Source organism: Trichosurus vulpecula, chromosome 7 (assembly GCF_011100635.1).
Source record: "Trichosurus vulpecula isolate mTriVul1 chromosome 7, mTriVul1.pri, whole genome shotgun sequence".
Taxonomy (NCBI): Eukaryota; Metazoa; Chordata; class Mammalia; order Diprotodontia; family Phalangeridae; genus Trichosurus; species Trichosurus vulpecula.
The window spans coordinates 26,681,349-26,705,264 of record NC_050579.1 but is presented as its reverse complement, the minus strand read 5'-3'; positions in this window follow the sequence as shown (position 1 = coordinate 26,705,264).

Genomic DNA, 23,916 nt, shown 5'->3' with positions numbered 1-23,916 from the left:
GAAAAGACAGGCCTAATATGCCAACCAGAATTCTACCCATTCAAATATATGTCTCATGAAATCTTAAGGGCACAGGCCACATTTCGCCAGCTCATGGAAAAGCGGGTTCAATGAACTCTCTGTGAGATGGATCTTGATGACCCCATTGTCTTTGAAAATAAGGGGAAAGACTAATGGGAGTGTTGGACTGCAAAGTTCTATTAAGTACATGGGGGTCAGGGAATGGGGGCAAATGCAGGGAAGGTAGGGGTGCACACCAGCTGGCTAGGTCCAAAGATTCTTCAAGAACCAAGGATTTTTCTAGGATGGCTAACTCTCAGAGATTTGTGAAAAATTATACTATCTTTGCTAAGATCCTCGGCAACTCACTCACGGATGATAGCATCCTTGATCTAACACTGAAGGGGACTTCAGAGGCCATTCAGGCAAACCCCCTCATCTTACAGAAGGGGAAATGGAGACCCATGGATGTTAAGTGACTTGCCCAAGGTCACAAAGCTAGGCAGTATCTGAGGCCACATTTGAACTCAGGTCTTCCTGATTCCAGGTCCAGCATTCCATGTACTATACCATAATGAATGAATAAAAATGTGTAAATGAATGCTGAGTATGAATAAGTAATGGATGAACAAAAAACATATTTATCAAGCACTTACTATGTGTCTGATACTGTGCTAAACTCTGAGGATACATATACAGAAAGAAAAGTAGTCCCTGCCCTCATGGAGCTTATATTCTGAGAGAAGAAGAAAACACATATAGGTGAGTAGTGGTCAGAGAGGGGGTAGTTTTGATCAGGGAAGTCACAGAGATGGTATATAAAGTCCTCTGGCAATTGACTGACATGTCCTTTCCTGGAACGGTAGCATTAATCTTTAATTACTGTACCCAGAACAAGAAGTGGGTGGGGGTGATGGGGTAAGAGGTGTCCACAAGGGAGTAAGGAAGGAGATGGCCAGGAAGCGTATGCATGGTTCTGGGTAAGCCTAGTTTCAGCAAATGCTCACTGGTCAGAAGCCCAGAGACCCAAGACAGAACTGAAGTAAGTACCCAGCATGAAGAGGCCTTCAGAGGTGCAAACAATCTTAAAGATTTGGTCAGCTGCCTCAGACAGGTACCAGTATTAGGACAAACAAAACCACATCAAGCCCCCTTGGCTTTGGTATTATATATTGGCCAGTGAGAAAAGTCTCTTTCTCCTAATGTGCAGTTAAGTAGTCTCAGATTCAGGCAGATCGAAATGAGTGATCCACCATGTAAAGCAACTTTTCTACCCTCAGATCCTTATAAACCCAAGCAGACCCAAATGATGGCATTCCTAATCTTAAAGTAGCCCAAATCAACCTAAACTTTTAGATTTGAGACTAAAAGAGATGAAATCTCCTGGAAAGAGAAGCTCCAAATAAGTTTAACGTGTGAAATTTATCTTGAGAAGAATTAAGAAGGAAAGAATGGGCTAATAAAAGCAACTGTCCCTTCACTGAGATGGCAACTTGGGTGTGCCAAATACTCCAACTTTATTTGTGAGTGAGACAGCAGAGATGGGGGGTGGTGGGGTGGAAAAAGGGGAAGGGGAGAAAGGTATATTTATAAAAACCACCAACAACAACACCAGCGTCAAAGTCAATACCTGGTTCCAGAAAATCAAAATGAGGTAAGACAACTATTGGCTGGTCCTAAGAGAAGAAGAGTGCACATTAACCTTGGTTAAATGAATACTTGAGGAGGCAATGATGCATTTTTTATCTGAGAAATTTCCAAGAATCAGTACTGCTACAATGAAAAAGGAAATATGCTGTGGATCTGAAACCAGGGAAGTGATGGAAGAAAAGGATTTTGAAAAACAGTTGAATGAAGCTGAAAGAACAACATAGGGACCATTTAAAAAAAAAGGGACCAAGAACTTTTTTGGCAAGTTACAAGGGAGAAATTTACCAAGAAATTATCAGTGAATTTCTCAGAACCCATAAAGTCATGGTAAGTAATATGTCACTCAAATCTATTTCTTGGATTCTCATTTGCTCTTCTTCCCAGAAATCCTCAGCAATATCTGTGATGAGTATGCGGGATGTATTCATGAAGAAATCCCTACAATGGAAAATCAATACCAGGACAAGTGGAGTCTAAGATTGTTGGCCAGCTACTTTCAGTGTTAGGGACAGACGTTCCACCTCTGAAATGATATAGGAAATCAATGGTAGCTACCTTTTATTGTAGGAGGGTGAAACAAGCTTAATTATGTTTAATTTTTTTTAATTTTATATAAAACGGATTCCCATGAAAACAGAAGGTAATAGACAAAAATCTGAAGCTGTTTTTAAAATCAGCACACAAAGGACAGTTTAGATAAGCCTACATGTGAAAAATGAAAGTTAACAATAATGAATTTACTGTACAAATACACTTATGTTTTATGTCTATGTCTATGCATATATATGTTCACATTTATGATCTGCTAACATGACTATTTGATATTCCCCTTTTTTCCCCTTGGCAACCAGCTCATTTCTTCTTGTATGGACTGGAGCATCGCAATAGGATGTTACTCTGACTCCCTCATACCCCTCGGGGCAAGGTTCTAAAAGCCTTCTAGAAAACCTTCCACCACTATGTTTGTGGGCTATTCCTGAATAATCCTGACCTCAGGGACATGAGAAGTCTGACATTGGCAACACTGAAAAGTCACAACAAAGTCCAGGTGGCATGGTTCCCAATGGTCTCCCAAACGTAGTGTAAAAATCCCAAGCAGTTCCTTCAACACCATTTTTAGATAATCCCAAATTCCAACTTTTTGAAAATGCCTAGAGATCACTACCACTCATATATAAAAACTAAACACATTCAACCAATAACAGCCTACAGCATTCACTGTCTTCAGAGTATGGTTCTTAATGACACAGAGCACATTCATGTCTATCTCTAATTAATAATAAAAGACCCATCCCCCCAATAAATAAGGGATCAAAGGATCAGAACATATCGTTTTCAAAAGAAGCAACACAAGTAGCCACATAATAAAATGTTCAAATTCTTTAATGATTAGAGGAATGCAAATTAAAATAACTCTGAGATTCCCCCTAACACTTGTTAAATTGGCAAAAGGGGCTGAAAAAATGAGCAGAAATGAGGAACTAGAAGCAATAAAATGCGATACCAGAATAATGCAATAAGGAATGATAACTTGTGATGACAGCAAGAAACAAGTCAGCTTTGAATCAGTGGGGTCTTGCCCTTCCCCCTCAAGCCAATCAACATGACCCATTGGCCACCACCCTTTCCTGAAACAGTTTGCACTAGCTAGAACTGAGTGAAGAAGAAGGGAGCTACACACGCACGCGCGCACACATATACACACACACACACACACACACACACACACACACACATTCTCGAAATCCAAATAGCTAGAAGATTACAGGATATCAACTGATAACTGAAAACATTGCCAAGTATGGCTGAGCAAGCAGGCTTCTAACAAACAGCTGTTGCCATCCTACCTTCCCCTGATCCCCTAAGGGGAAAGAGTGAGACTTTGAATAATAACCTCTGGTCAGGGAACCTGGGTTAAATATCACTGCTTATTCACTGTGTGATGTTTGGATCATTTTTTTGGAACTCAATTTACTGCTGTAAAGTGAAGAGGATGAACTAAATAAGGTCTAAAATCTTTACCATGTATAAATCCAGGATCTGATGTATAATCTAAACTACAAAGGACAAGCTTAATCCTAGAATCTACATGGGGCAACAGTGAACATCACCAGAAGGTGGTGCTGGTGGCTTTCAGTGTTGACAAGGCTGAACTAGTTGGCCTTGGCCAAGGGCAGACATGAGAAGGTCACTTTGCCTCTGACTCTTGGTTCTGGGCCATCCCGCTCTTTAGAAGGGAAAGCAGCAGGGTATGAAAGTTGACTGAAGGCATAGAGTGGTGTGAGCTATGACAGGACCTCACTGGTCATTTGCTGTTACATTTCTATTCCTGGTTAAATGACTCACAGAACCTGGCACACAGTAGTTGCTTAATAAATGTCTGTTGTGATCGATTAAAACATGGATGCAACTAGCAGGGAGCTGCATTTAAAAAGAGCTGGATTTGATTTAAGTTTTAAATTTTATTTTTTATATCCTCTTCATTTCCCAACATGTTTCTTCCCCCTTCCTATCCAGAAAGCCAACATTTTTGTAACAAAGAATAAGAAGTAAGGGATTGAGGGAGGGGGCAGGAAGCAGTTCAGTAATACTGACCAACACATCAACTAAATTATAGTACATGAGACGTACTACATCCATAGTCCCTCATATCTTTAAAGAAGGGAGAGGGGTTGAAAAAGGAGCTGGATTCTCAATCACACACTGTCCTACACCAGAGGTAGCCTCTCCATCATCCCCTTCCTTCAAGGGAAACTCTCAACTGGGCTCAGATACATTTAAGGGGCTGCTTTTTATCCAAAAGTTTTATTAAGAGCTTGGCTAGCCAGGGGCGGGTGTGTTACAATGTGGAGAGAAAGGACAGATGATCTTTCATTCAAGAATTCCAACTGGAACTCTTACTCAAGAAAATACTAGTGATCTCAGCAGCTGGACCTTCCACAGGGGATTAACAGTGAACATTTGGCTAGTAATTGTATCTTGACTCAGAGCTGCCCTGGTAATTTCATTGACACAGAGGAGAAGAAATGCTTTAGCATAATGGAAAAACCAAGAACAGAGTCAGATGTACTACATAAACTCTCCAGCTTTAAGCTGCTAGATTATGACCCTAAGAGAATTGGTGGGAAGGGAAGTGGGGAAGGTAGATGGAAGAGGCAATTTTCTTTGGAATGAAAATAAGAACTCTCAAAATCTAGCTGTTAGCAGAGGTCACATTTAGTTGTTCCCTAAGATAGTAGGATCATAGATTTAGAGCAGAAGGGAACTTACAGGCCATATTCCCTGAACCCCTCATTTTACAGATTAAGAAACTGAGGCCATCCAGTTTTATACTCCCCTTCCCTTTCATTTTACAGATAAGAAAATTGAGGGTCATTTCCCTGAGAGTGTAGATTGATAGATCAATGAATCATAAATCTAGAGGCCACCTAGCCCAAACTCCGTCATTTAACAAGAGATGAAATGGAAGGCTAGAAAAGCCCTGTGACTGGCCCAGTATAACATGGGCAGTAAGTGTTAGCAAAAGCTGAGATTTCATCTGAGATCCTTGGAATCCAAACCTAGTCCTCTTGCCACCATACTAAGGATATGGAAGGAAAATATAGGTGAGTTCTCATTGTAGCCAATGTTTTTACAGCTGCAGTTTTATATAACAAAACACTCTGTGGGTCCTAGTACATAGGCCCATGGTCACTACGTTTATCTTTACTTACTTTGTTACCAAAAAATCTCTACAAAGAATAAACCAGTACCACGAATGCTTTCATTGATCCCTATCCAGAGAGTATTCACCCTCTTTAGACTACAAGGTACTTGAGGACAGGGACTATTTCATATTTATTTTTGCAGTGCTTGGAACACAGTAGATGCTTAGTAAATGCTTATTGATTGAATGTAATAAAAATGAAATTTTAGAGCTGGAATTATCTGATCCAATGCCATTGACTGAACTTGTCACTGTTGTTCTAATAAAGTAGGCCTGCACAATCTGTGGCCCACCAAAGGATTTCAGGCAGCCCTTGAAAAATGTAGAGGTTGTGCAGGCCTAGTATGAAGATTAGAATAAATAATTACTGAGGATCTTTCCAACTGTGAGCATCTCTGATTTCACATACTTGTCCCTTGTATTTGTGAAAATAGAATAGTATTTACCCATCTCCAATCCTGCAGCATTTCTCCTGTTTTTTTTTTATCATTTTACTTCTTTTTTCAATTTAATCACACAAGGTTTAGGAGGGAGTCTGATAACATAGAAAGATTACTGGCCATGGAATAAGAAGACAGATTCAATCTAGGCTCTGACACTTGAAAGAAGTAAGGACACAAGCATTGAATAAGCACTTGCCACAAGCTAAACCCTGGGGATACAAATACAAGGGCAAATATAAAGACAGTCCCTACCCTCGAGGAGCTTCCAGTCCAATCTGTACATATGTAGGCATAAGGAGGGGCCCAGGCAATGAGAGCCCAGTCCTGGGAACATTGTGTGTCCCTCCTACTTCTGGAAGTTCATGATAAGTGGAATGAAGGAGACCAGCTCTTACTTCAAAGTGAGCACAGGCATTTATTCAGTTCTTCTTTCTGGTCCAGCTGCTGTGAGTGGTGAGGAAAGTGTTTATTGATTGGATGCTGAGCTAAAACTGAGAGTACATAAAAAGGCATCTTTCCCAAAGGCCACAAGGTATAAAGAGGACTTATCTGGGTGCCACAAGACTGGTGACACATGGCTTCCTAGCCAAGCCTGTGCCTGGGATGGGGCTGCCTTCTGCTTGTGTCTTCCTTCCTTTGGCACAATGCCTCCTGAGCCTCTGAAAGGTTGGAGGAACACAGGTATTATCGTGAAAATCCAATTGACCAGAATCTGATGACAGCTGAGCATGCTGCCCCCTCACAGCCTTGAAGACCCAGCCCACCATCGGGTAAGCCAAGACCCTGCGTCCTATACTATGGCAACAAGTCATCTAGTGCTAGGCTGAATTGAGAATGGAATTCGAGGGACAAATACTTTGTAGTAACTACTTAAAGTCTGAGTCCACTTTCCCCCAGGACCAAGGTGCCCCTGATATTAGCAGTAGACAGCAAGTTTTGTAACTTCTGTTCTTGATATATCTTCTCTGTAAATATCCCTTTATAAAAACTCATTGGTGTTCATCAGTTATTGTTGTTGTTTGTGTTTCGTCCTCAAAGAAGACCATGACATCAGGAAGGTGATGTCATGACTAGCAAGTGAATTGGATTTAAATGAAGCAGGGCTGTACAAAGTCACCAGCCTCACTTTCTCCTCAGGAGCCATCTGGGTCCAGTGGCAGGATATAGATCAGGATAACTGGAGATGACCCACCATTGGTTATCAATGGCACTGAGGAGCTATTAAGTGGTCAAATGACATTGGGGGAACACACTGGAATGAGGGTTTGGGCTAATAACATTAGAAAGATAGCACATAGCCCTTCAAGGGTACCCTTAGGATTCTGAGGAGGAAATATTGTCTTGTTCTGGGAACCTAACTTGCTAATCTTTATGTGGATTGAGAGAATAAGTCCAGAATATCATTACATAGGTATAATACTAGCTGTGTGTCCCTGGGCAAGTCACTTAACCTCTCTTTGCCTTAATGGAGAAGGAAATGTCAAAGCACTCCAGTATCTTTGCCAAGAAACCCTCAGGGACAGTATGATCCATAGAGTCATGAAGAGTTGGATGCAACTGAACAACACCACCACTACAATGGGTGGGTGGAGGGAGATCACTAGCCACTGGGGAATCAAAAAAGACTTTACATAGAAGGTGGCATTTGAACAGACTCCTAAAGGAAACCAGGAATTCAAAGAGACTGAGATGCCGAGGGAGGACATTCCAAACATGGGAAACAGTCAATATGAGGGCATGGAGAGAAAGCGCAGAGTACTATGTGTGAGGAATAGGAAGAAAGCCAGTCTGGATAGAACATAGTATGCATAAAGGGAAGCAAAGTGCAATAAGCCTAGAGAGGTAGGCTGGGAGGAGGGAGTGAAGGGATTTCAATGCCTAATAGATGAGTTTATATTGGATCCCAGAGGCAATGGGGAGCCCCTGGTATCAAGCATGGGTATGATATGATCCAATTAGTGCTTTAAGAAAATCACTTAGATTGGGTTAGAGAAGGAAGAGAAATGAGGCAGGGAGACCCAATTAGGAGGTTATTGCGATAGTTCAGGTGAAAGGTGATGAAGGTCATGTGAGTGGAGAGAAGGTGGATGTGAGAGATCGCCAATCACATCGCCTTTTGCTTCCAGGTAAGAAGTTGGGGGAAAGAAGAAAGGGGACCCACGAGGAATGTGGGGAGCTGGATGGGGTGGGGGAGGCATTTGAATAACACCCACTTCTCTCCACTGGGTATCTCATTACGGAGCAGCTGGGCATCCTCGAGGTTTCATCTCTATCGTCAGTCTGGGAATGTGATTTCTAGTAATAGGCTCATTATATCTAGACTCCGAGACAACAAAACAATTTGGAGGAACCGTGGAGTTTGTCTTAATAGAAGCAAACCTTTCTTTAGTAAAAGGGCTGCCGTTGCGCGAGAGGGCATCAATTACCTTCATCCTGCCTGCAAATATACAGGCAAATGCTGTCCTTTAAATGAAAATTCCGAAGCAGGGGAAGAGTCGTGATAACGTTTCCGCTGCGCGATCCCCCATGCGGCTTCATTTCAAGGCAGACAGGAGCAGCTTTTTAATGAGTTTGTTTTCCCTTCTGAAGAACATTCCCACCAATGATTTTCAAGCCGTCCCTAAAAATGTAAGTCTGTCTAGAGAATCTGTTCATTGTCAACTTCTCCCTGGATTTGCTCCCATGAGTTGCCGTTAAGGTGCCTGTCAGCACTTATTAGAAAATCTGGCCTCACGCTAGGAGAACATCAAGGAACATTACCCATGGCCAGACCCGTGTCAGAAGCGGGGAGGATGCTGCAAATCCAATTCCCGGCTCCCGCTTTGGTGCTGAGTCAGGCAATGGAAAGTTCAAAGTTTCCTGACATCCCACTCTCTTCTTCCATCTGCTTAATTCACTTAACACCATCTTGCGGAGCAGGAAATGAGGAGTCGGTAGATCTGGCTACCAAATGAATTCTCTGGAGGTGCCAAAAAAAATTCTTGGACGTGTCCTGGTCCTTGTGGAGATAAAGACAACTTTCGTCTTAATGCTCTTTATACTGGAACAGCAGCGCGTTCCTCCAAGTCCCTCTTTTGGCCATGGCTGGTTGTATCGGAATATAAAGTGGCCAGAATGTGGCTAAGCAAATAGACCGGCCATACAGCTCTCCTCACCCGGCACACTCCATTTCCCATCTCCGTTATCTTTGCCCTAGCTTGGAATGGACGCCTTTCTCCTCTGCCTCTGAGAATGCTTAGTTTCCTTCAAGTACCACCTTCCAGTGAAGCCTTTCCTGACTCTCCCATTTGCTAATCCTTCCCTTGTAAATGTGTCACAGTGAACAGAGCCCTGGGTCGTGAGGCAGGAAATTATCGTTCAGTAGTTTCAGTCCAGTCCGCCTCTTCGTGGCCCCATTTGGGGTTTTCTTGGCAGAGATACTGGAGTGGTTTGTCATTTCCTTCTCTGGTTCATTTTTACTGATGAGGAAACTCAGGCAAACAGGGTTAAGTGACTTGCTCAGGGTCACACAGCTAGTAAAGTTTCGGAGGCCAGACTTGAACTCAGGAAGATGAATCTGGGGTCAGGAAGACCTGGAGTTCAAATATGGCCTCAGACACTTAACTTGCTGAGTGACCCTGGGCAAGACACTCAGCCTTTGTCTGTCTCAGTTTCATCATCTGTAGGATGGGGATGATAAAAGCCCCTACCTCTCAGGGTCAAATGAGATAATATGTGTAAAATATTTAACAAACCTTAACACACTATATGATGCCAGCGATTATCACAGTTATTTCTACCTTTAATTAGCCGCTCTTTGGATCTGATTCAACCACTTCATTATGTAAGTATCCAAAGTATCAACAAACAAACCTACATTGTACCATCTTGTTTATGAGAATAGCATGAGAGATTTTGTCAGTTGGTTTCCTGAAATCTGAGTACGCGAAGCGAAACCCTAAATGCACACGTTGAATCTTAGTTAGAAATACTTCCCTTTCTAAATGTTCATGAACTATACATTTAACAATGTATTCTCTATTTCTGTAGCATAAGAAACAATAAACGTGAAAATTCAGAGAATCACGGGTAGACTTAAATGAACTGATACGGAGCGAAGTAAACAGAATCAGAAAAGTAAAATATGCAGTGTCAATGATGGAGAGGAAAAAATTAAATTAAATGCAGAATTATAATTATAAAACTTGGCCCCAGAAAGAGGAGAAAATTCATCTCCTTCCCTTTTTTGCAGAGGTGGGGGACTATGGGTATGGAACACTACATGTACTGTACTGTCAAACTCAGTTGCTATTTGGGTTAGTTTCACTGAATTGTGTTTTTTTTTCCCTTTCTTTTTTATTTTTTGTTATAAAGGAACACATCACTGGGTAAAAGAGTGTGACTGCTATACTCAGAAATTTAGATGACATAAAAATAAGAGATATGAGAATTTTCAAATAAGGCATTCAAGAATTTTTCCAGGACTCAAAGCCAAGATCTTGGGTCTATACTTTGTAGACTCCACCTTTTATTTTTTTTTTTCAATTGGGGTACTTGGCCATCTCCAGTCCTGCAATTCCTCTCCCATCCACTGGGGTGTTTCAGATATCAGTGACAGCAGCTGGGCAGCCATATCCCCCACTTCTTTTGGTGCTCTGGGATGTAGCTCATCTGGGCCTAGGGTCTCACACTCTTTGGAAGAAACTAGAAATTTAATAAAAACAAGTCTCTTCCCACTTCTTCACTTACCTTGTGTTTCATCTCCCTGGATTGGCTAAGCATTGGGTATCCTCTCTGACTCTAAGGCTGCAAAGATTTTGTCAAATGACTGAGCACACACACAGTGGATAAACTACTGTACACAATCTACACACACACACACACACACACACACACACACACACACGCTCACACTCACAGACACATACTCCACCACCACCACCATCACTATCACCATCATACCACTTTACCTACATGGTTTATAACAAGCAGACACTAATGCAGAACAATAAAGGATATGTGATACCCCAGGGCCATTGTTTGGTGATACAGGTAGGAGCAGAGGAGGATCCCAGGGAGTCAAGTACTTGGACATCATAGGGAAATAACCCAAATAATCAGAGCTCTCATCCAGGTTTAGTCATTCCAGTCACAGATCAAGCTCACCTCCCTTAAGCTAAGAAAATCCCCCAAGACAATGGAATCCTTTGTTTTGGGAGTGGAACTGTGAGGGATGAATGCCAATCTATTATGCCCTGACCAAAACAGGAGACCACAAATGTCAAGGGGAAGGAAAGGTGAGTTCAAAGGATAACACTAAATAAATGGATGGATGGATGCATACATATCTGCATGTACACCTACATACATGAGTGAAAGAGCATGACAATTTCCATTCTTCCTCTGAAGAAGAGGTGACCAAGGATGTCAACGGAGTCAGGATTTGGAAGCAGAAAAACACTCCCATCTACCCACACAGTGGCTATACAACCAGCAGACCAGTGTCCAAAGGAGAACATGTTTGGAAGAAAGGCTCCCTGTAAATGGTGAGAGGACAGAAAGCATTTATCAAGTGCTCACTATGTGCCAAACACAGTGGGGAAGCAAATAAAAAAAAAAACTCCAACTCATATATATATATGTATATGTGTGTGTGTGTATAATTTATTTACAAAGTACTTTACATACATTATCTCCTTATATTCTCACAATAACCCTGTGAAGTATGCCCTATTATTAACCCACTTTACAGGTGAGGAAACCAAGGTTTATGGAAGTTGGGTCACCTGCATAGTGTCAGACAGCTAGCAAACATCAACGGCAAATCTTCCTGAATCCCAGCCCAGCATTCAATTTGTTCAACAAGTCTTAAACGCAATGTGTCAAAAACGGAACTCATTATCTTCCCCCATCCCCACAATCCTTCCAAACTTACTTATTACAGTGAAGGACATCCTCCTCCTCCCCTCCCTCAGACTCGCAACCTAGATGCCAGCTTTGACTCCTCACTCTCTCTCACTGACCCCCCCCCCCAATCCAATCTGTTTCTAAGACCTATTTCTCCTTTGCAGCATCTCTGGCTCATGCTCCCTTCTCTCCTCTGGCACTGCCCCCTCTGGTGCAAGTCTTCATCTCACACCTGGATGACTGCAACAGCTGGAGGGGGAGGTCTCTGTGCCACAAGTCTCTCCCCACTCCAGTCCATTCTTCCATTCAGTCGTCAAAGTGCACATAGGTTCAACCATATCTCCCCCACTTCTCACTCCCATCAATTCAATAAATTCCAGCAGCTCTCTGTCATCTCCAGAATTTATGCAAAATCTTCTGTATGGAATTCAAAACCTTTCATAACCTGACCCACTCCCACCATTCCAGTCTTCTTATACCTCTTTCTCATCCCCCAATGACACCAGCCTCCTTGCCATTCCACAAACAAGACCTCCAACCTACCAATGCCAGACATACTCACTGACTGTCCTTCATGCCTGGAATGCTCTTCTTCCTCATCTCCACCTCCTGGCTTCCCAGGCTTCCAGGTCCCAGCAAAACGCACCTCCAAAGGAAGCCTTTCCCAACCTCCTTTAATTCTACTGCCTTCCCTCTGTCGATTATTTCTTATCCTTTCTCTAGCTTGTTTGTACATAGTTGTTTGCATGTTGTCTTCCCATTAGATTGTGAGAATCTGGAGAACAGGGACTGTCTTTTGACTTTCTTTTTATCCTAGCACATAGTAGGCACTTAATAAATATTTGTTGACTGACTAACTATTGAACACTATGCTTAGGGAAACAATGATGAAAATGAATCAGTCCCTATAGTCAAGGAGCTTATATTCCATTAGAAAAAACAACCTGCTCAGCATGTGTGTACTATTTAAGTATCTTCTCCCCAGCCTAGCACAGTGCCTGACACATATCAGGTACTTAACGTATATTTCTTGAAAATAAAGGAGTGATGACGGTGATGGTGATAACATTTAGTGTTTATGAATCACTTTGCAAATATCACTACATTTGATAATACCATAAAGTGCCTAAAATGTCCTTCCCCCCGATACTCGAAAACTTGGATTTCTCTCCACTTGAGCGTCTCTCTCCAAGCCTCCACACAAGAGGGCTTTCAGGGGAAAGGGGCTTGGGCCATTGCTTGGAAAAGGAGTCAACAGTGCATTCCTGGATGCTTAGTACATTCTGTAAATGCCACTGCTTCTGGGTGGTCATCAGGAGCGTGTGAGCCTTGACTACCAGAAGACAGGTCTTTCTAACTCCCACAGCATTTGCCTTCCCTTTGATTTACTCCTCAATAAGAATGCTTTTGTGCTAAGCCTGGCTAATGGGAAAGTAATCTGAATCTTTCAGAGCCATTGCTTTTTGAAATGCTTACCAAACAGGGTTTTAAAAATAGTGTGGAAGGCAAACTCAGTTTGAGAATTAATATGTTTGAACCAAGCTAGAGGCTCTCCTATTTGTTACCAATGGAAGTCTAAATTAGATGTAATGGGGGTTCTGGAAAGGTCACCAGTGAGAAAACAGAATCCCAGGATGCCCCTTCAGAGAGGAGGATTTGCCTCAGAGTTCCCCACTCTGAGTACTGCCACCTTCACCTCCCAAGGTTTGGAGGGATCCCTACTTTTTTTGTTGGTCCCTGAGATCTCCTTTCTTTGCGAGGCTCCAAGTCAAAAGTTACCTCTCTGATTGAGTTTTGTAGGTGGACTAGACAACGAGCAGGTTAGAGGTTTTTAGAATTAAAGGAAGGCAGATTTGTGAACAGGCACAGGGCAGGGGAATGAGGTGACCCAGTGGAGCTGTGAATAGTTCATCCTTCTGTCCACCTCCCCACAAAACACCTTAAAATACTATTTGGCCAGGATCTCATGGGGGAAGAGAAAGAGAAAGGAGGAGAAGAGAAAAACAGAAAAAGGAGGAGCAGAAAGAAGAGGGAAAAGAAGAAAGAGAAACAGTTCAAACAGGTAGTAGATAGCAAGGCTAGGATTGGATCAGGTCCTCTAACTTCAAGTGATGCTCTGCTCCTTACACCATTGCCTTTTCTATTGCGCTGTCAAAGACAGAAGGGATCATTCCATGCATGAACTCCGGTTATACATGCTCCCTACCTGTGTTCCCCTCTATGCCTGAGCCCTGGCCACATATGCTCCCCACATGTATGGCTTTCTAGGTGTCTTTTTTATGCTTGTCTACTCTTCTCACCGATGGTCTCTGTGCTGGCGGGACAGTGTGCCGCAGGTTTATGGTGGAAATGTTTTATTGTTACTTTTCTTACTATATTATTTCATAAAATATTTTTGCTCAAAACAATTCTTTCAAAACTAATTGTGTCCTCTGGCTGACTAGAAAAGGTGAATGCATATGTGAGGGCTATAGTTTTGGCATGGATGCAGACCCACAGAATGCCTTGAATGTTCAGTAGCCTTATCTGGGGTACCTACATTGCAAATTTATCGATGTACTTTGGTGCTACATTTACAAAACATTCGATATACATTATTTCATTTAAGTCTCATAAAAACTCAGTGAGGTAGGCCCTAATAGCATTATTTTTCCATTATATGTAAATACTCTGATGGATCTATGATCTCTGTCATTTTGGTATTCCTTCCAGTGATGTAGATTACAAACCATCAATGAAGGACATTGGATTAACTTTCCTCTCAATCTTGCTCAGATCCCACCCAGGCAGGGTAAACCCATTGTTTTCTACTCAAGTTTGGGTGGGGATAAATTCTTTGACTAGATTGCCCAAGGTGGGGGGTGTTTGGAAGTAAATGACATAATCAAAGTTACATCCCCCCAGCCCCTCATTAGACCAGGTCCACCTCTTATTATAATATTCATTCTCTTTCATTATTTGGTAACCAATCAGAGTCAACTGCCACCCTCAGGAATACCCACCCTTCCAAGATCTGTTCCATGAGGGGTCTTTGACATTTGAGGGTACCACTGACCCTTTTTATTAATTATAAGCTAGCATGATTAACAAAATGATTAATTACCCAGAAATTTGAATTTTTAAAATATCACACTTCCTTCCTTTCCTCATTTCCTTACTTCTTTCCTTCCTTTCCCTTCCTTTTTTCCTTTCCCTCCCTCCCTTCCACTCTCTCTTTCTCCTTTTCTTCTTTCCTTCATTCTCTGCTCCTTTGCCCATCTATTCTCCAGCCTTTTCGCTGTGCGACCTTGGGTGAGTCACTTAACCTCTCCAGACCTCAGTTTCCTTTTCTGTAAGAGAAAGAGGTTGAATTAGATGGACTCAGAAAAAAGAAAAATGCTGGAGGGGATATAGGAAAATAGGGGCATTGGTGCATTGTTGGTGGAGGTGTAAATTAGTTTGACCATTCTAGAAAGCAATTTGGAACTACACCCCAAAATCTATTAAAATTGTGCATACCCTTTGACCCAGCAATACCAAAGAGATTAAAGAAAAAGGAAAAGGACTATGTGTAAAAAATATTTGTAGCAACTTTTTTTGTGGTGGCAAAAAAACTGGAAACTGAAGGGATATCGCCAGTTGGGGAATAGTTAAACAAGTTGTGGTCTATGAATCTGATGGGACACTATTGTGCTGTAAGAAATGATGAAGGGGATGGTTTCCAAAGACATGTATGAACTGATGCAAGGTGAAGTGAGCAGAACCAGGAGAACAATTTACACACTAACAGTTATCTGTGAAAGACTTAGTGACAATGATCAAGACTGATCCAAGACAATCCCAAAGGACTAATGATGAAATATGCTATCCACCCCACAGAGAGAGAGCTGATGAGAGAGTATGAGAGCTGATGGATTCAGAGTGAAGATGGAAGCATATTTTTTTCTCTTCCTTTCTTTTTCTTGTCCCCCTCCTCCATGACATAGCTTATGCAGACCTTTCTTTTGCACAACTACACACATTTGTAATGGGTTTTGTTTTTCTTGTCTTCTCGATGGATGGAGCAGGGGTGGAGAGAAAGAATTTGGAAATGAAATAAAATAATTTCTTTAAAAAAGGAAAGCTGTCCCATGAATCAGGAGGAGCCAAGTTGAAGGCCCAACTCAGATGTATGCTGGTTGTGTGACCCTGGACAAGTCACTTATTTAAACTCATCCCATTAAAGACTATAAATTATTATAAATTGTCAGGCAGGGACAGATCTAAATTAGAAGAGGAATTTTCCTCACTGGCAGTTTCCTACATCAATGAAACCACACATCCGATTTTAAAAACCCACCTCTTTGTAGAGTTCCTCTCTTAGCGTGAGGTCCTCAGACACCCTGACCAATGCACCACTCTCCAAGATTTCAGCCCCGCCTCCAGCTCCCAGCAGGGATGGCTGGCCCAATATACAGGAAAAGCTACAAGAAGGAAGTGTTTCATTTAAAGAAAGCAATATCTGTGTGTCCTGGGGGAGCCTTCAGCTGTAACTGAGACCTGAACCTGCTGGCAGAAATGTGATTTAATTTTGTTTTTATGTCTGTTTAAACAGGACAGAACATTTTTAAATTACCAAGATAACCAAGAGCTAAAAGGAGAGGGAAATTGGACAAATGGCTTTCCAGGAACAAAGGCCTTGATTAGGAAATTATGGAGAGAAAGGGATAAGACACATAATTGATTAATTGATACATTAACACTAGAATGTAATTACCACCACAATGTAGACTCCTTGAGGGCAGAGATTGTATCATATTTTTTCCTCTTTGTATCCCAGGAAGGCCTGGTCATTTTTTTCAGGGGAAGTGGGGCCTGCGATATCATTGGTATAAGGAACTTCTAATGATGAATCTCTCTCTGCCAAAGCCAGTCAGCACCAGCTTTGCCAGTGCCCCCACCTTCTATTAATTATTTCCAATTTATCCAGAATAAATCTTGTTTGTTCATAGTTGTGTCCATGTTGTCACCCCCACTACACTGCGAGCACCTTGATAGCAGTGACTTTTTTACCTTTCTTTGTTTGTTTGTTTCTTTAACGTTTAGCATAGTGCCTGGCACAGAGTAGGTGCTTTAAAAAAAATTTTATTGACTGATTGGTGCCTGACCTGTGGTAGAGCCTTCTGAGCTCTTATTGGTCTGATCAGCCACAGTTGGACTCATTGTACCTTGACTCCAACATAGTGATGTCATTTTTGTCCTCTTCAAGAATGGACAACCACCACCAAACTTTCCTTCCTTCCTTCCTTCCTTCCTTCCCTTCTGTAGCAACAATCTGGCTAGCAGCTACTATGGCTGTGTAAGACCAATAACACCAGCATACAGAAGGGCTGCTAGCACAGGTTCTTTGATCTGCTTTTCTAAGGAAAGCAACTTTAAGGAGTTAGCAATCTCAGTTTAATCAAACATACATATATCATTCACTTAGTTCTGGGGGAAAAGATCAGCCCCCTGACCTTCAGAGCAAATACAAACAAATTACAAACATCAACAGACAGACCTTGTCTGATTTAAATCACTGTTCATAGTTACCAGAGAATCACCAACATCTATGTGAGTTACAAAGCTGGGGTGGGGGGCAGTTATGGCTTGCCCAGAGTCTCAATACTCCTTCCATGAGTGTGCCCCCAAAGTCAAATGCCAATGTTAGATCTTATATACCCATTTCAGAGCCCAGGGGCACTTGATTACTTCAGTGCTGAGAAGCACTTAAGCAAAGAACAGGGAAAAATTCCATTTTGCTGGCCATTGCATTTGAAAGGCAAGACTCATCAAAGGTACTTAAGAGAAGAACAGCAAAAAGTCCCACCTTAATTACTGATAGCCTCCTTTCTTTCCTTCCTTCCCTTTCTGACCTTGGAAATCGAGTCTCCTTTTCTGACCTTGGAAATCTAGGCTGGCAACTCTAGACATAGACTTTTCAGATGGTGAACCAACAAGCCCAATTCATACCCACCTCAACGTATGTTTTCATCCAGCCTTTGCTTGAAGACCCCCAGGGAGGTAGAACCCATTTATAGAGGCCCCAAAAGAAGTTAAAGCCACAAGCTAAGGGATGAGCCCTCTCACGCCTTCTGTAAACCAGAATCAATCCTAGCTGCCTGGGAAATTTTTCTAGGCCTCTTTTTTCAATGTGCTTAGGGGTTAAAAAAAAAAATCCAACAATAGGTTTAATTCTAGAAAAAACATCTGAAGTTAATCCATATCCCTGGATTCAAATCCTTGCTCTGCCAGTTACCACCCATGGGACCTTCAACAAATCTGGCCACTTTTGTGGGCCTCAGTTTCCTCATTTGTAAAATTAGGAGGTGGAAACAGATGACCTCTAAGGTCCTTTCGAGCTCTAGATCTGTGGTCCTATCATCCCATGGTCCCTCACTTTACACAAACCAAAACCGAAGCCCAGAGAAATGAAGGGATTTGCCTGGGGTTACACAGATAGTAAGCAAGAAAGCCAGACTTCCAACCCAGGCCATTTAACTGTTGTTGCTTCATCTGACAGTTCTTGTTCAGTGCTGGAGATGTAGATGGGGGAGATGGAGAAGGGGGAATTGGGAGCCTAGATTTTTCTTATACTGGCTCCAAGGTGATTTTTTTGGAGTAATTTCTCCTTAATTTGAGTTTGTTTTCTTTTCATTTCTCTCTTTGACCTAAAAGTCAAGTGTGGGGAGGAATTCTAATTAATTGAGATTTTCAATTGGTTTCAATTGACTTTAGGTTGTCAACATTCAGGCATCCAGTTCCATGCTGTGCTGTCATGAATGGGCATTTGGTTCAATTTCCCTTCAAGTGTTTGATGATACAGATTCCTGCAGACGCTGTGAATTTCCTCACCCTAGGAAAGCGTATGAGTTTAGGTTCTAATCCTCATGATGTAACTGATTTTTAATAATTTGGTGCTAAAGAAACTGAAACAAATGGAAAAAGGTGGGTATGGGGGAGCGGGCTAGAAGAAGACAGTGTTTTTTGAACAAAAGCTGAAAATAAAAGAGGTATTTTCTTCAACTCATGTCTGAAGCATCAGATTTGCTTCTCCTGGATGCAAGGGCATTGCCCTTGAATGTCGTGTTGTTGTTGTTGGTCCTTCACTTCCCACCACACTTCAATGGCCCTGAATGAATGAATGGATGAATGGATGAGAAGTACCTGCTCCCCTACAAGTGGGAAGGGATCTACTAGCTCTTTAGTTTGTTAGTCCCAAGAACCATCTATAGTTCTTCTGTGTTGCTAGCCCCCTCACCCCCAGATCCAAGTAGACATCCACAGGCTTGGGGTGCATTGTAGGTGTGGGTCACCATTTACTTGAAACTATAGCTCATGAGCCCCAACTAATGTATGCCTTTTTACCAACCGGTTAGAGGACACATTAACTCCCAGTCAAAGACGTTTAATTTAATAGCATAGCAAGATAAGTGCCCAGAAAGATTTCCTTGTGTAAATAAAGATACACCCTCCCCTAGACTACCATACTATCAGTGGGAGAGAAGAACACGGAAGACCCCAGAACACAAATGCCAGAGAACATGTATAGGGAACACATACACTCTGATAGTACTTAGGACCAGGATCTAGGCATGTTTGAGGGGATCAACACCTTCAGCACAACAGAGCTGTTGTCATCCCATAGGAAAAGTCATCCGGCAGGCTGAACTAGGGTCTCTGAATTATTCTCTCTGTCTTTGCTTTCTGTAGGATGCCGTCACTATTGGACACTCACGCTGCTGTGTCTTTTTACTGTTTCTGCTGCTGGACTTTGTTATTGTTGTTCAGTAGTTTCCCTTGTGTCCAACTGTCTGTGACCCCTTTGGGGGTTTCCTTGGCAAAGATACTGGAGTGCCTTGCCATTTCCTTCTCCTGCTCATTTCTAATAGATGAGGACATTGAGGAAACAGAGTTAAGTGACTTGCCCAGGGTCACACAGCTAGTAAGGGGAAGGGGTCTATTAGCACTTGTGTTCATTAGCCACAGGAGCCATCTGTAGCTTTTTTGTGTTGCTAACCCTGTCACCCCTACACCCAAGCCCGGAAGACCAGGAGAATTGAATAGCTATGGTTTAATCTAGAATTTATCAAAGTATTTGATGTAGCCTCTCATAAAATCTCTAGATTTATGATCCCTAGCTCTCAACACAAGCAGCCATCTTTTCTCAATCATTCTTTGGGGACATGCTTTACACTGCTTCTCCTTCATAATATCAAGTCCATTATAGACTACTCTACTATTAATGTAGAAAAGATAGAAAAACCTAGACTAGACAATATTACAAGTAGAAGAATTTCCCCAACTGGATTAATGACCTGACCTAAGGTATAGTCATTAATAGATCAAGATCAGCTTGGAAGAAGGTCTCCAATGGAGTGGCCCAGGTGTCTGTGTTTGGACCCATTCTGTTTGCCTTTTATTAATGACTTGAATTAAGGCATAGATGGCAAGTTGTGCATATGATGCAACTCTGAGAGGGTGACAGTATTGGGATTCAGAACGTTGGTCCAAATCTAATCAGATAAAATTCAGTAGGAACAAATGCAAAATCTCACACTTGGGTGCAAAAAATCAACTTCACAAGTTCAAGGTGAAGGAGGTGTAGATACACACTCATTCTTCCAGAAGAAATTTGAGGCTCTCATAGACTACAAACTCAATGTGAATCAATAGTGTAGCAAGTACTACAGCCAAGAAAATGTGATTTGGGGCTGCATTAAAAGATGCCTAGCAGCCACATGTAAGGAGGAAATAGTTTTGCTGTAATCTTCCCTGACCAGAGTCTCCCTTATAGTATTCAGTTCTTTGTGTTGCTCTTTTGGAAAGATGTTAAAAAGATGTGGGATGTCCACAGGAAGACAAGCAGAATGGTGAAGGGATTCAAGATCAGTCTTGTCAAAGAGGGATTCATTTGCTCTGGTTGGCCCCAGAAGGCAGAAATAGAAGCAATGGGTAGAAATTGGAAAGAGTCCAAACTAGTGCCAGGAAAAACCACCTTCCATTTCCATGCTCATTTTAGATTTTTATGTAAGGGCCATGAGCATTTGTCAGATATGTTGCACTTCTATCTGGATTCTATCTGGTTGAGATAGCTTCTGTAGTCCCTTTCAACTTGGAAATTGTGATCCCCATTTTAAAGACAAAGAAACTGAGGTTCAGAAGGCAAGTGACTACCCAAGATAATACAGCCAGTAGACAGAAGGATTAGGACGAGAACTCAGGTCTTTTGAGTCTTAGTGAGAGTGGACTTTCCACTCCACTGTGTTGCTACACCATTGTGTAGTTACAGACTTCCTTTCATTTAATCTATATCTCTTGCTGTCTTTTTTCAAAGGCCACCTGGTATTTCTAGAAGTTTGGGATTTAGAGAACAAAACTATGCTCACACCATCCATACTTTTCATGTTTTTGTTCAGTTTCAGTCACATGACCCTCCACCTTGTCTTTCCAGATTGAAGAGTCCTAACTGTTTTAGCAGGGAGTTCAGTGACACAGTGTATAGAGCACTGGGCATGGAGTCAAGAAGAACTGGGTTAAAATCTGGCCTTAGACACTTATTAGCTGTGTGACCCTGGACAAGTCATTTAATTTTGCTTGCCTCAGTTTCCTCATCTGTCACATGAGCTAGAGAAGGAAATGGCAAACCACTCCTATATCTTTACCAAGAAAACTCCGAATAAGATCACGAAGAATCAGACATGACTGAAATCATTGAACAATAACAATTGAGGAGGTAGTATTGTGCATTGAAATGCGAAGTGGTTTTGGAGCAAGGAGGACCTGAGTTCAAATCTGCCATCAGATACTTAACACTCACTAGCTGCGTGACCCTGGGCGAGTCTCTTAACCCCAATTGCCTCAAAAAAAATTGTAGTCCACAGAGAGCTGGCCTCTAAGTCAGACAGATCTAGGCTCAAATCCTGTCTCTGACACATCAGTTGTGTGACCCTGGGCAAGTCAATTAACCTTTCATTGCTCCCATGAAACTTTATAAAACTACAAATTTCAGAGCAAATGGCAATCTACATTGCCAGAAAGTTTCCTCACCAAGAGTTTCTTATATCAAGGAAATTGTAGGACTGCTTCACAAAGATTAATAAACTCCCAACATCTAAATAAAAAAAGTTTTAGGGAGGGTGGAAAAAGGGAGAAAGGGATAGAATTTGGAATGCAAAATAAAAAAAAAACAAATGTTTAAAAATTGCTTTGACCTATAATTGGGAGAAAAATATATGTATTTTAAAAATCCATGCAATGTAGAAAGAGTTGGAAATTTCTGGCTCTGGAGTCAGAGGACTTGGGTTCAAATTTCACCATAATTTTACTATGTTACCTTAGACAAGTCACTTCCCAGCTCTTGGCCTCACTTCTTCATCTGCAAAATGAAGATGTGGACTAGCTGGGTTCAGGGTCCCCTCCAGCTCCAAGCCTAGGATCCTGTGAATATTTCAGTGCTGACTCTTGGCACCAGCCTCTCTAACTCTGTTTTTCTCTTAGACTCATCATGGCAGCTCCCCTGGAGCCAGTCACATCTACCTTGCTCCACTCAGCTGCTGCCTCAGAATTCCTCCCTGCTTCTGGCCTAGGAGCACCTGGCACTCGCAGCTTGGGTGAAAGACAATCAGATAGATGTTGGAGTGCTTTGTCACTCCTGAACAGGTGGGAAACGTTCTCTCGGGTAAAAGATACCCTTCCTTGGGTGTCAAAGAGATTTGTAATTGTGTCTGAGCCTGGCGCTCGAGGCAGAAATTCCCCTGAGTGCAAAGATGCCCTACTCCTTAAACAAGCTTTTGTGTGACCAGAGGACTGCAGGGGTGAATGACCCAAGGGAGCGGATAGAATGCTGGGCTGGAAGTCAGGAAGACCTGAGTTCAAATCTGGCCTCAGACACTTACTTGCTGTGTCACCCTGGGAAAGTCACTTTTCCCTGTTTGCCTCAGTTTCTTCATCTGTAAAATGAGCTGGAGAAGGAAATGGCAAAGCAGTCCAATATCTCTGCCAAGAAAACTCCAAATAGGGTCACAAAGAGTAAGACAGGACTGAAAAAAGACTGACAACAGCAAAGGTCCTTTCTGTCTCTAAATTTTTGACTTTATGATCAACAACTAGCCACCCTTGCTAGACACAAATGTCTAGGGCACTGCATTCTCTTCCTCTTCACTAAGGGGTGTCTCTGCTCTCAACCCATGGACATGATAGACTGGTCTCTAGAGAGAGAAATTAGACTCCTTTTCTTAAACTATGCTCTCACTGTGGGGAAAATCATTTAAAGCTTATATTTATCTAATGTCTAGGGCTTCCGCATAGTGGACAGTAGAAAAGTATTCAGTATACAATTGTATAATGAGAGTCAGGTATGGGACAGCTATTTATTTCCTCTATGCAAAAGAAATACCTAATACACACAAGATTAACATCATCTTTCCATTTTACTTCTACTACATACCATCGTAATACATATTCAAGAAGTCAGTTTATTGGATGAATAAGAAAAAATGAAATTGAACCATGGGCAAGATGCTTCAATCATTTAAGACTAAGTGCTTTGGGTTAAATACTGAGGACACTTTTACTCTTTCTAATAATGACCTCAATAAGATAATTCTGGTGTTTCCATGGGAAGCCCTGGTGAATGAAGTGATTTGTGGGACTTTCTCTTCACCTTCCCCACCAACACACAGGACCGAACTTATCTAGATTAAATCCAAGGCTGGAGTTCTAAGCCATAATACAGCCTGACAAATAGGAGTTCCTTAAGAAATACTTATGAATTTGATTGAACTCAATTGTACTAGATGTATCAGGGAACAAAGTTACTTTTTAAAATTTGAAAGGGAAAGGGTTCTTAGGCTGAGGATTCTTATCCAACCTTAGCCTGGAGCTATATTTTCTCTTCTTACAAACCCCAAACATGAACAAGTACATGTCTGAAATTCCCACTCCAGCCTTTCTGGTCCCACCCTTCATGCTCCCTGCCTCTAGCCTTCATCACTCTGTCTTCTGATAGCCTGTCCGCAGAGTACCCTGTTCCTGCCTGTTCCTTTCACCATCTCTCAGACAGCTTCTTGAGTTTCAAAGATGAAACACTGATGTTTGAAATGGAAAAGAAAGGCATGTGTACGATGAAAATAACAGGCTGTCGAAGGAGCTGTCATTCTGATGAAATGTCTCATAACCAGCGTGCTTTGGGGAAAGATGTGACAACCGCCAAGGGACAGAGAGAGCAGGGGG